We start from the raw sequence: 11506 nt of genomic DNA, 5'->3' as shown, positions 1-11506 counted from the left end.
TGGGGGGGAGACCAATGGTGTCCACTTGGTTCCTTCCCACAAACTTTATTTTAGGAATAATGCAGGATTTCGCGGTCACACAAGATTTCGCATTTGTTTTCACTTTACTTGTCAATCTCGGTCGTCAGGCCTAGTATAGCCTGTGCACGGTGCACCATGTATATCGATGTATTATTGGAATCCTACTCACCCCTGAATTTAAATGCGCCCATCCCCTCAAATTAAATATTCCCAGTTTTGTTACTGATAAAAAAACAAATCACAGATAGAAGATAACAAAACATATATATTAATATACTTAGTCACGTCGTTAAAACTTCCATCATTTCTATATATGCCAGTATTTTTTTTTCAGTCACAAAACAAACAACGTGTGTTGCCCTGACACAAACCGTTCCGTTGATAACAATGAAGGTTATATCAAAACTCATATTGGTTTGATGAGTGACTCAGACTTGAATCAAAGATGACACATATTATAGGCCATAGACTATATTGCATTACCCAGTTGTCAAGGTATTTCCCTTGGTGTTGTTGTGCCCCGTATGTCTACCATTCTTCGTGTGCTTAACGAATAAGTCCGATATATATAAGAGCGAATGAATAGCCTATATGATGGTACATGATACATGTATTCTAACGAACTGTAATTGAAAGGAGATCTCAATCTCACGACTACACAATTCGCCCACAAGAGTCAGGATGACACTTGTCAGTAACACTTTGAAGGTGATTGATTGGCTATCCGCCCCAGTCGTCACTGTCAGTAGAAATACTAGTATAACGCCCAGTGGCATGACGGGAATAACTCGTACTTGGTTCAGCAAGTCGTCAAAATCTTCTAGACTATGCATATTCATCGAATGGTGTTCAAACATTGTATAATTCCTCCCAGGTGTATCAAATGATATCAGTCAATAAGCATTGGTATTTTGACAGGCAAAATCTCCCAGCGGAGACAGGGTATTACCTAACATCTGTCAGTATAACTATAACATTAAATACACATACTTGATGACGTAACAAAACTCAGACAAATCAGGAAATGTTCACCCACTCACTGAGGATGGACAATTTTCCGTGTTGCAAAAGTCACAGCACACCTTGATGTTGGATGTTACGAGTATTATATCTTTTTCTAAGCTGGATAATTATCACAACAAAGAGAAGAAATTCTGGTCAACATCGCAATGTTTTCGTTCAAGTTAATTATTGCCATGGCAACGTTATATTTTGAAATGCTGAAGTGCACCAGGAGCGAAGGTAAGACTCAAAATTATATCTTTTTACTTTTTCAAAGTCTTGTCATGTCACAATAAAATATTGACCACCTGTTGCATATTTACTGAATACTGCTAAGTCACCTTGCAGGTCAGATGTGACAGAATGATATCAGCTTATTTAGCTGTTGACGTACCTACAGGAAGTCAGTTATTCTAGGTTTAAAAAATGTACAAATATCAATATTCCTGATCTCTGTAAAGACTACCCTTGTCAGAAAAATACACCTGACAACTTTTCTGAAACAGTATTTCTCTCATGATGTCCGTTTTTACGGATGGGAATGAGGAAAATATACAAGGCGCATGCATAATTCTTATTGACTTCGTTGTAAAAACATTGTCTAAAAGCGTTGAGAAGCCTAGTTAGTGCTAAATCTAGTAATAACTTTGTAATACATAAAAGGTGTTTATACACGTACGTTGAATAATGGATGAACGTGTTTCTGGATATATTACTCACAACTGACGATTTTGACAAAACTTGTTTGAGTTTGTTGAATAAACCAGGATCAGCTCAACTACAGAGAATACACATTTTCCGGGAAGGCCATAACCTGAGGAGCTAGCTAATAATATTGAACTAAAACTTGTTCGTTTGAAAGAGGCCTGACGTCAGAATTTAAGTATGCGGGAATAATAATGATGTCAGTATTCCCATGGCACTATGTTGACATCATTTTTCCTACACATTTTCCACCAAAGTTGAGTAGAGATGGCTTGCATTCAAATAAATGGATCCCGTACCGTTTGAATATACATAATACCAGGAATTCATTTATACGCCACTTCTGTCACTCCCAAGATTACATTCCAGCATACACCCTTGTATTGACGACGTCTGGGGTGTATATTATGATTGCAGCTAGCTGTACCCCTCTAACAGAGCTGCTAACTGTGTGTATGTACCAAATCATTACTGAATGAGACTATTTACCGTTCATTACAGCGTTAATGACTTTATAGCCGTGGTTTAATGCAAAACTAAAATAATCTGGTGTGTGTGATTGTCATCTGTAATTTCAAATGAAGATATATAGGGACCAATGGAGTAATTACGTATGCATAGTTTACTACACTAAAGTGATGTGTCGAGTCGATGTTACCAACGTGGACCATAAACGGCTTAAACTGTAATATGTAAGCTCATCTCAGACATCTGTATACATTGTATATGAAAAACAACAACTGAATATAACGTCACATACCACATACGTTATGTCAGTCCTACAGCATTCCAGGTAGTATATGTAAAATGTAATTGTGGATGACTGTATGAAATACTGGCACTCAACAGTCTGTACAGACCCTGTACAACGTCTAGCTGTGTTTCTTTGATAAATACATCAATATAGTGTATTAAAATCGACATGAATTCACAGAGCAGTTCAGAAATTGCATCAAAATCTGAATAATGCCATTCACTACAAATATTAAAATCCAAACTTAGTATCCACGCTACTGTTTCTACATATCTGTGAATTGTGTTCTGTTTAAATATTTAACTGTGTACGAGCGATTTATTGTCAGTGTGCCACAGTATTAAATTGGAAATAAGTTAAACGTAGTTTGCATAAATCCGTAAAAATATTCGCTAAAGACAATGTCATTTTTATCTTTCTCCTTAGAAATGGAAACAGATACATTTAATGTTGCCATATATATATTTGAGGTGAGTATTTCTCCTGACCTTTGACATATGAAACAAACTTAATTTTGAAAAATCAAACGTAACAGATGACAAAGTATTTTCATTTTCCTTCCTCGAATTGACTTTTCCAATAAAAATTGGAATTTTACCACTGTTGTTTTCAAATAACTTTATGTAGCATTTATTACAATAAAAAATGCCAATGACTCTTACTAAGAGCAATCAATCGGTACAATTGTTATGGTATTTGTGGTGAGTATTACTTTTGATACCACCTATAATCGTCAACATTTAATGAATAAAATTGTCCATTTTTGTTATTTTTTAGAATCTAACTATTGGCGACGCTGTATATCAGATTCATGTGAAAGGTCACGAATTTCTCGAAATTCAAAGCGGTGACGAGGTAAGCAATGAATTATTTTCTGTACGGTAATTGAAATTTCTGTTTATTTTTCACATGTCATTAGTCGCCTTATCTTCTCGAAACTTGGCAACATGTAGTAAACATGAAACCGTAATGTCCGCTGACTCTACAGAAATCTTAATAAAACTGCAACATTTCATCGCCTCCATGGTACGACAAAACTATACATAGTTATACAAACATTACTACATTTCCTTCACGTCACTCGCCTTCAGTTAATCTGTAACCTTAAAAGGACTAGCATGTAATAATTCTCTTTAAAAATTTTGTTGAGCCAGACGATATGTTATAATGTAAGATTTTGTCGAGCTGGACGACCGACGATAAAATGTTACAATGTAAGATTTTGTCAAGCTGGATGACAGACGATAAAATGTTACAAATGTAAGATTTTGTCGAGTTGGACGACAGACGATAAATGTTACAATGTAAGATTTTGTCGAGTTGGCCGACAGACGATAAAATGTTACAAATGTATGATTTTGTCGAGCTGGACGACAGCCGATAAAATGTTACAATGTAAGATTTTGTCGAGCTGGACGACAGACGATAAAATGTTACAAATGTATGATTTTGTCGAGTTGGCCGACAGACGATAAAATGTTACAAATGTATGATTTTGTCGAGCTGGACGACAGACGATAAAATGTTACAAAATGTATGATTTTGTCGAGCTGGACGACGTTTTGTTCAAGTTCAACTAGGTTCAGTTGTAAATATACCGTAAACTTGGTACTAAACGAGCGAAGCACAACTACTTTAAGTTTAAGCTATTAAAAATCGTACCTGACAACAGGGGTCGACAGATATATTTGTTTTCACCCACAGTATTATACGGTATCAACTTTGGACTAAGTCTGTCAAAGTACAATATTTATCGTATTTGGAATGTCCAATATATTTTTTCAGGAACAAATGATTAAATCAGTTTGCAATGTATATGACTGTATCTCTTATTAGACTCATCGCTTTGGTTACGATTCTAATTCGGGGAATCTGACGCTGACTGGACTACTGGACTTCGAAGTAACATCCTCGTACGTCTTGAAACTAGTAGAGGTTAGTAGTCAGTGTTGTCATTGTCTAACAAGTACAGTTCCTTGTGAAACTTTACAGGTAGATTAAAAAGATAGTAGGACCCGACCGTGACTGAAACTTCATTGTATTATCAAAATTTAAGATCATTAAATAGTATTGTAGTAAAAGGATAAACTGCATATGAGACTATGTATGGAGTAAAACTGGAACATAGACTTTATTTCGTGTTAGCCAAGAGTTTGGCTTCACGTCATGGCCTCACTCCAAAGCCAGAACCACGGCTCTCTGCTCCACGGTCAAAACCCAAGTAGCTCAAAGATGCGACGCTATGGTCGTTATAATAATTAAATCACAATAAGTCAAGCATAAGAGATGAGCTTCCTAAGATAACAATATGTCATACATAATTAGGAGCGTTTAATTGAAACAAAGGATACTAAACTTTAACTTGAATGACATCTCCAGACATACGATATTTGTGTACCTATTGTCTTGACATCCATGTGAGCCAAATTCATTTCTCTAACTAGGTTTTTGGCGACATGTATAAACAGCTTCATGTCCGAACCCAAATTACAAATTCATGACAGTGTTGACAAGTGTTTCAATACAGAGAGGCACAAGCTGAGTTTATATGTCTTCGGGGTGTAATTTTCCCCTGCATATTAAAATACTCTATTTACTAACATCATTTGCAAATAACTGAACAATTTTTTGTGAGTATTTTCACTTGAGTGAAAAGTTTATAAACTCAGCTTGTGCCACTTTATAGTAGTTCTTGTTGCTTCTATTCACATTTCATCATTGTTCTTCCCTGTCTGTGTTTCTATTCACATTTTAACGTTAGTCTTCACTGTCTGTGTTTCTATTGACATTACAACGTTGTTTCTATTTACATCTTTTTTCCCTCCTAGTTTGGCAATAGTACGGTCACAAGTCAAATATTAAACCCAGTTGTACTTGAAATAAATATTGATGACGTAGCTGATTGGCCACCGATTTATTACGAAAACTGTCCAACAATGGTTAGAACAACTGTTATTGATCACTACTTTGTAAGTACATGTACACGTAGTTCACTATGTCTTCAACAGGAGTGTCCTCCAATGGGCTGTATTTAAGAGTCATAGGGAAAATGATGTGACCATAGACTTAAATATTTATTATGGTTCTCTAGTTTCTGTTTGGAGGCACTATATTATTTTAAACTTTTCCTATCGGTCGAATTTGAAGGCTGTTGAATTACTGTGTATTTTACTTTTTTGGGGAAACTGAAACGATTGTGTAAAAGCTACGGTCTCTTAATTTTCATTTTGATATTCAAAAAAACATTTTTTTTTCATTACTTAAAATAGCCCTTCCCGATCTCTGTAACGGTATTTGGGAGAGACACTAGGGATTTCTACCTCCAAAGTCCTTTCCACGACACGGAGGTCTGGTTTGATGGCAGCAGAATCGACAGCGAATGTAAGTACCCGATACTTTGACCTTGGTTACAATGACATGACCTGTATATAATGACATGTATATAAGTAAAAGTAGATTTGTATGTCACATCGTAATTATTTATTTACTGATTAGCAATGCCAGCTAACAGCATGTAAAGTTATTTGTACATCCACCAGTCACGCGATAGGGTGTCGAAATGCACAGAAAACATCAGCTGAGTATTGTGAAGGACAACAAGAGAAAATAGTAATACATACTTCAAGTTCTAGTCACCACATTGCGTCGATATACAATCATGGTTCGATAACCATAAGTCTGCACCAAATGTAACTGTGACAATCTCTTAAATGAAATAACTAAACAAAGATATATTCACTAAATATTGGTGAATCACTTAAAGATATTATCTGTAGGTAGTTTAGTGGTAAGTTTGAATCTTGAACAAAAGCTCGGTTGTGAATCTGTCACCATGTTAAAACTAGAGTATCATTCCCAAAGTGGAAGGAGAGAACTTGTCTATGAATGAGACTCAATCAGATTAAAATCCGATGTAGATGACGGCTAATCGTTCATTGTTATTTTTCTGTATTTTTGCTTGAATTGACCTTCGTCACGGATACATATTTACGTTTTCGTCTTGATGACCGCCATCAAGACGAAAACGTAAATATGTATCACGAAGGTCAATTCAAGCAAAAATACCGAGGTAAAATAACAATGAAAGATTAGCCGTCATCTACATCGGATTTTAATCTGATTGAGTATCATTCATAGACAAGTTCTCTCCTTCCACTTTTGATTGAGAAACAGAGTATCATTATTCTATCAGACAACCACAATATATTGACTGGATATTGTTAAAACACAATAATTGTAACATTGTACATGTTAATCATTGATCGATATTATCCATAAGCAGCACAGAAACTGGTTGAAATCGTGATTGCCGTTGAGGGCGCTGAGGTTTGGCGCAAACCTGATTTATCGTGTATACGTTTTAATAGGTGATTGTACCTTACAAAACATTTTCAAAAAACCGTTATAGTTGCAACTTGTATAGATTTAACTTTTAAAATTATTTGTTTGAGCTTTTGAATAAGCATTCATCTCTTTTCTTTTCTGTCAGTTTTCAGGATTTATGAAAACACAAGATTTATTTTTTAAATTTAAATGTGCAAAATAAAAAGTTATAATATTACTTAAGACGTGATGTCTATCGGATTGTTAACTCCTTATTTTCTATAACAAGGAAAATTATTGTTTTTCGTTGAATTTTGCTTTTAAAGTATACGTACGCAATCGTTATTTCGTTTTGATTTTTGATCATTACATAGATTTGACGTTATAACTAAGTTCGAATCCGTGACTTTAATTTAGTTGATTTAACATGACACTTGTGGGTAACCGTCTATTATTATGTCCAAGGCGAAGCTAAAATAACAGACAGGAAAAAAAAATAACAAACCATTACCCCAACAGCGTTATGTTAAACCAATGATATTGGGGAGAGATTGTGTTCCAACGCCTATGGTTAAATCCACTAATTAAATAGGCCGGCACCTGTATTATAACTATCAATTATTGACTATTTGACAGGTACCGTATATGCATACGCAAGTAAAAGTAGACTTGATAGTGGCCTAGATTTTGACAGCATTGTTTCAAAACATGACTTTGGAGTCTCCAATAGTCATCTTGGGGAGAAGATTGTCTTTGACAAACCTGAAATGTATAAGGTTAGTATCTCAAAGTATTATTCAGTACTTATCACGGTGAACTGTACAAACTAAGCGGCTAACTCATCCATACGCATATATATTTCCCAGCTCTGCATTTTACAAAATAAACATCGATACTTTATATTGGGAAATCCTTACTCCCACTCTGAGAGACGGGTTGAATTCTGGTGACGTCAATAAAAACCATGATATGTTAAGAGTCACAGAAATAACTCATTACAGTACGTGTGTGCAGTCGACGTCTGCACAAACAATGATTTATATGAGTGTACATACAGCTACATAAAATTTAAAATTGTAACAATTCACGAATAACACGAGTAAGGCTAATACTACAGAAATATCGATGTAACTATTGGATGTGAGAATAGATGAAAATAACCACCATAGTAATCAGTGAATAAAAAGACCTTTACAAGAAAACTCTTTATCAATCAATTAGAATAATTAAAGATAAGAACAATTGGGACCGGTTTTATACTTTCTCGCGTAAATTCCGACTGAATAAAGACAACTATTTGGGAATACTACTGTGGCATTTATACCACCTCATGCATTATTTATGTGTCAAGGAAAATAATTACGAATTGGAACGTTTTGACTCATAAGTTTCGGGCACCACAGATCCAATGATGTAGACGAGATTTGTCGTGACGGCGTAGAAGTACCGAGGTATAAACCCGTATAGTTGGTAGCACGTATTCAACCTGGATGACTTGAATTGTCTGTTGATATTCTATTACATTTGATTGCAGACGATTAACAACCCAAAAGGACTCAACAAAGAGATAGACTATAGTGACCTACGACAACAAGATCTGGTTATTTTCGGCTTCAAGATGCCTACATTAGAGTTGATGCGTTTATGCAAAAATGGCTGTGAAGGGAAACTTTGGGACAAAATTTCTGGAGAGAGCATTCTGAGCGCTCCCGTAGATAGTTTTGAAGTTATAGGAAAGTATATATTTACATTGCTTTTCTTTTTATAACAGATTGTTGCAAATTTGCCTGGATTTATTTTAAAGAACACGACGGGTGGTACTAGTAACATGATTCCAAAAAAGGGGACGGGTGGTGAGGATATGGTGGTGGTGGTGGTGGTGGTGGTGGTGGTGTTAAAAACTAACAACACTGACACCTCTGACCTATATGCCCCAATGATACGAATTGTTTTGCTTCTCAGCTTACATGTCTAAATTAATTGTTCAAATTTTTTTTATCATATTGACGAGATCAATATTCATATAGGTAGATGCAATGAAATGTGGAAACGCCAAATACTATTTTCGATTTTACAGGATATGTAAAAGATACATTAGGCATTACTCCAGATTATGATTTTAAAAGCAGTCACAGTTAGTATTTTAAATTCATTGTGAATATATTCTAACAGGTTGTCCCCTTGGCAAATATGGAGGGCGCTGTAACCATGACTGTGTATGTCAAAATGGCGCTACTTGTCATATGGTGAATGGTGCTTGTAAATGTCGTCCTGGATGGAAGGGGGTAGCTTGCGATATACGTATGTAACATGTTTTTAAAAACGTATTGATGGCTTTGATTTGAACAGAATATGTGATAACAAAACTTTACTACACTCATCTCTGTTCTTATCTGTTTGCCTATGTCATATATATTACATACGTCTAGGAGACATTTAACAATTTGTCCGTCTGGGATAAAATCTGAATTCTGGGAAAATATAAATCTGTATTATAAATCCATATTGAAGGAAGAAGAGGGCTCTCAATTCTCCTTGACAAGTTTTAATAAAATATAATACCAATCGTACTTTGAATGATGGTGAACCGACAATATCGATTCTGTCTTTGGAAAATTCCATAGATATTTGCTGTCGCAACTTTACTACGTATGATTGACTGTTCTTGCTTTGCAAGATGAAAACACACTTTGTTGTGTGTCGACCTCCCATGAATAAAAAGGACCCCAAAATTTCGTACTTGTCGAGTTTATAACATCATTCTGTTTTCACAGCCCATCCAACTTTAACATTAACCCCGTCCGGGACAGCAACTGCCGCACTAGGGCAATACCAATATTTCTATTGCATTGTGTACAACATCATAGTAGAGTCAATATACAGTTTCAAGTGGTATTTAAATGGACTTCAAGTAAGGGATGGGATACCACCTAGCGCTCTTATACATTATGATAACGGAACGTATCCACCAAGGTAAGATTTCAAAAGGCAAAATCATTGATATCATTTTAATTTGTAACTATTTTGATGTAATAAATACATGTGAATCAAGGTAATGTTTACACAAGTACAAAGTGACTGCCTGCACACCAAAATATTTTATGGGACAAGTTGAACATTTATGAATCATGGTATATCGAAATAGATTTTAACCACATTCCAGTCATATTCTTATAATGTGACACTTTGTATTTTAGTCGAATAGAGCTAGAAATTACATACTTCAGCAATTATAATGCAGGGGAATATGTCTGCCAAGTTATCGACCATAATGGTGTGATTTACAATGCGTCGGTCTCTCTAAACGTGACAGGTAGAGTATACCACCCCTTTCCTTATCGAATATTCTGAAAATATAAACAGTTCTTGGTTGTTAAACTCGGTTCAGTGGTAGGAATATAGAATCGTGTGTACATTCAGCATGTTCAGATTTTAGGAAAACTTTAGGAAATTGTTTGAAACAACGACGCTTCTATTAAAAGATAAATAATAGTATAAGTGCGTGATTTTCGGTAGTTCATCGTGTTGATATGGCATGAAAAATCGAAATATATTGACATCGGAGAATCTTTCCTCGAGAACTCTTTATAAAAATCACATTTTAACACAAAGTTTATGATCTTATAATTTAAAGATTACGTCTATTTGTTGATTTTCTTAAGGATGCCAAGATGGAAATTGGGGCAAGAATTGTAATAATACTTGTAATTGTCAGAATGATGCGTTTTGTGATAGATATAATGGTTGCCAGTGTAAGGCTGGCTGGACTGACACTTACTGTGACGCAGGTACGTAGGCAAATCTTATATAAATAGTTTCACGAGAGATGTCCATGTCGGATGAGAAGTTTTGACAAGAACTATTGTATAATAGAGCAATGAGAAAAAATTGATCCTGTGAAAAATAATGATTCTCGATAATCATGGTTTCACTATAGAAATGAACGAAAACATGGGATTGAATTAAAGGTTGATATGATAGGAGAATTGGTGTAGTGTGTGCGCCATAGCGAGACTCAATATGATTAAAATCCAATGTAGATGTCGGCTAATCGTTCATTGCTATTTTACATCGGTGTTTTTGCTTGAATTGACCTTCGTATGACATGTCTATCTTTAATCTTTATTTATACTGGATAGTTCTTTAAGTATATAAACACTTGTCTCCCAAGAAGTCCAGTGAGGGCCATCCCTCATGGGTTCTGTGTTAATGCAGGAGGAAACCGGAATACCCGGGGAAAACCTGCGTTGTTCGGTAGAGTCAAAAAGTCTATGTTTTGGTCCTGTAGATGATGAAGCGGTCATCAGGACCAAAACATAGACATGTAATACGAAGGTCAATCCAAGCAAAAATACCGATGTAAAATAACAATGAACGATTAGCCGACATCTACATCGGATTTTAATCAGATTGAGCGAGACTGTCGTTTGATAGCACGCTTATTTGTTATCAAGACTTCTCATTCCATTCATGAAATATGCATATTATTTATCTCTGAATTTGAATGATTTGCAAGTAAAACATCACCATACATGAACTAACTAACTACAACTGAAACCATCTTACACCCATTTCTCTTTCACCAATGTATTTTAGCTTGTACAGAGGGATCATTTGGTGTGGATTGTATTGAAGATTGCAAATGTCAAAATGAAGCCATTTGCAACATTGTTTCTGGAAGCTGCACCTGCGCAAATGGAA

Source organism: Glandiceps talaboti, chromosome 7 (assembly GCF_964340395.1).
Source record: "Glandiceps talaboti chromosome 7, keGlaTala1.1, whole genome shotgun sequence".
NCBI classification, from domain to species: domain Eukaryota; kingdom Metazoa; phylum Hemichordata; class Enteropneusta; family Spengelidae; genus Glandiceps; species Glandiceps talaboti.
Note: the sequence above shows the minus strand (reverse complement) of the source record.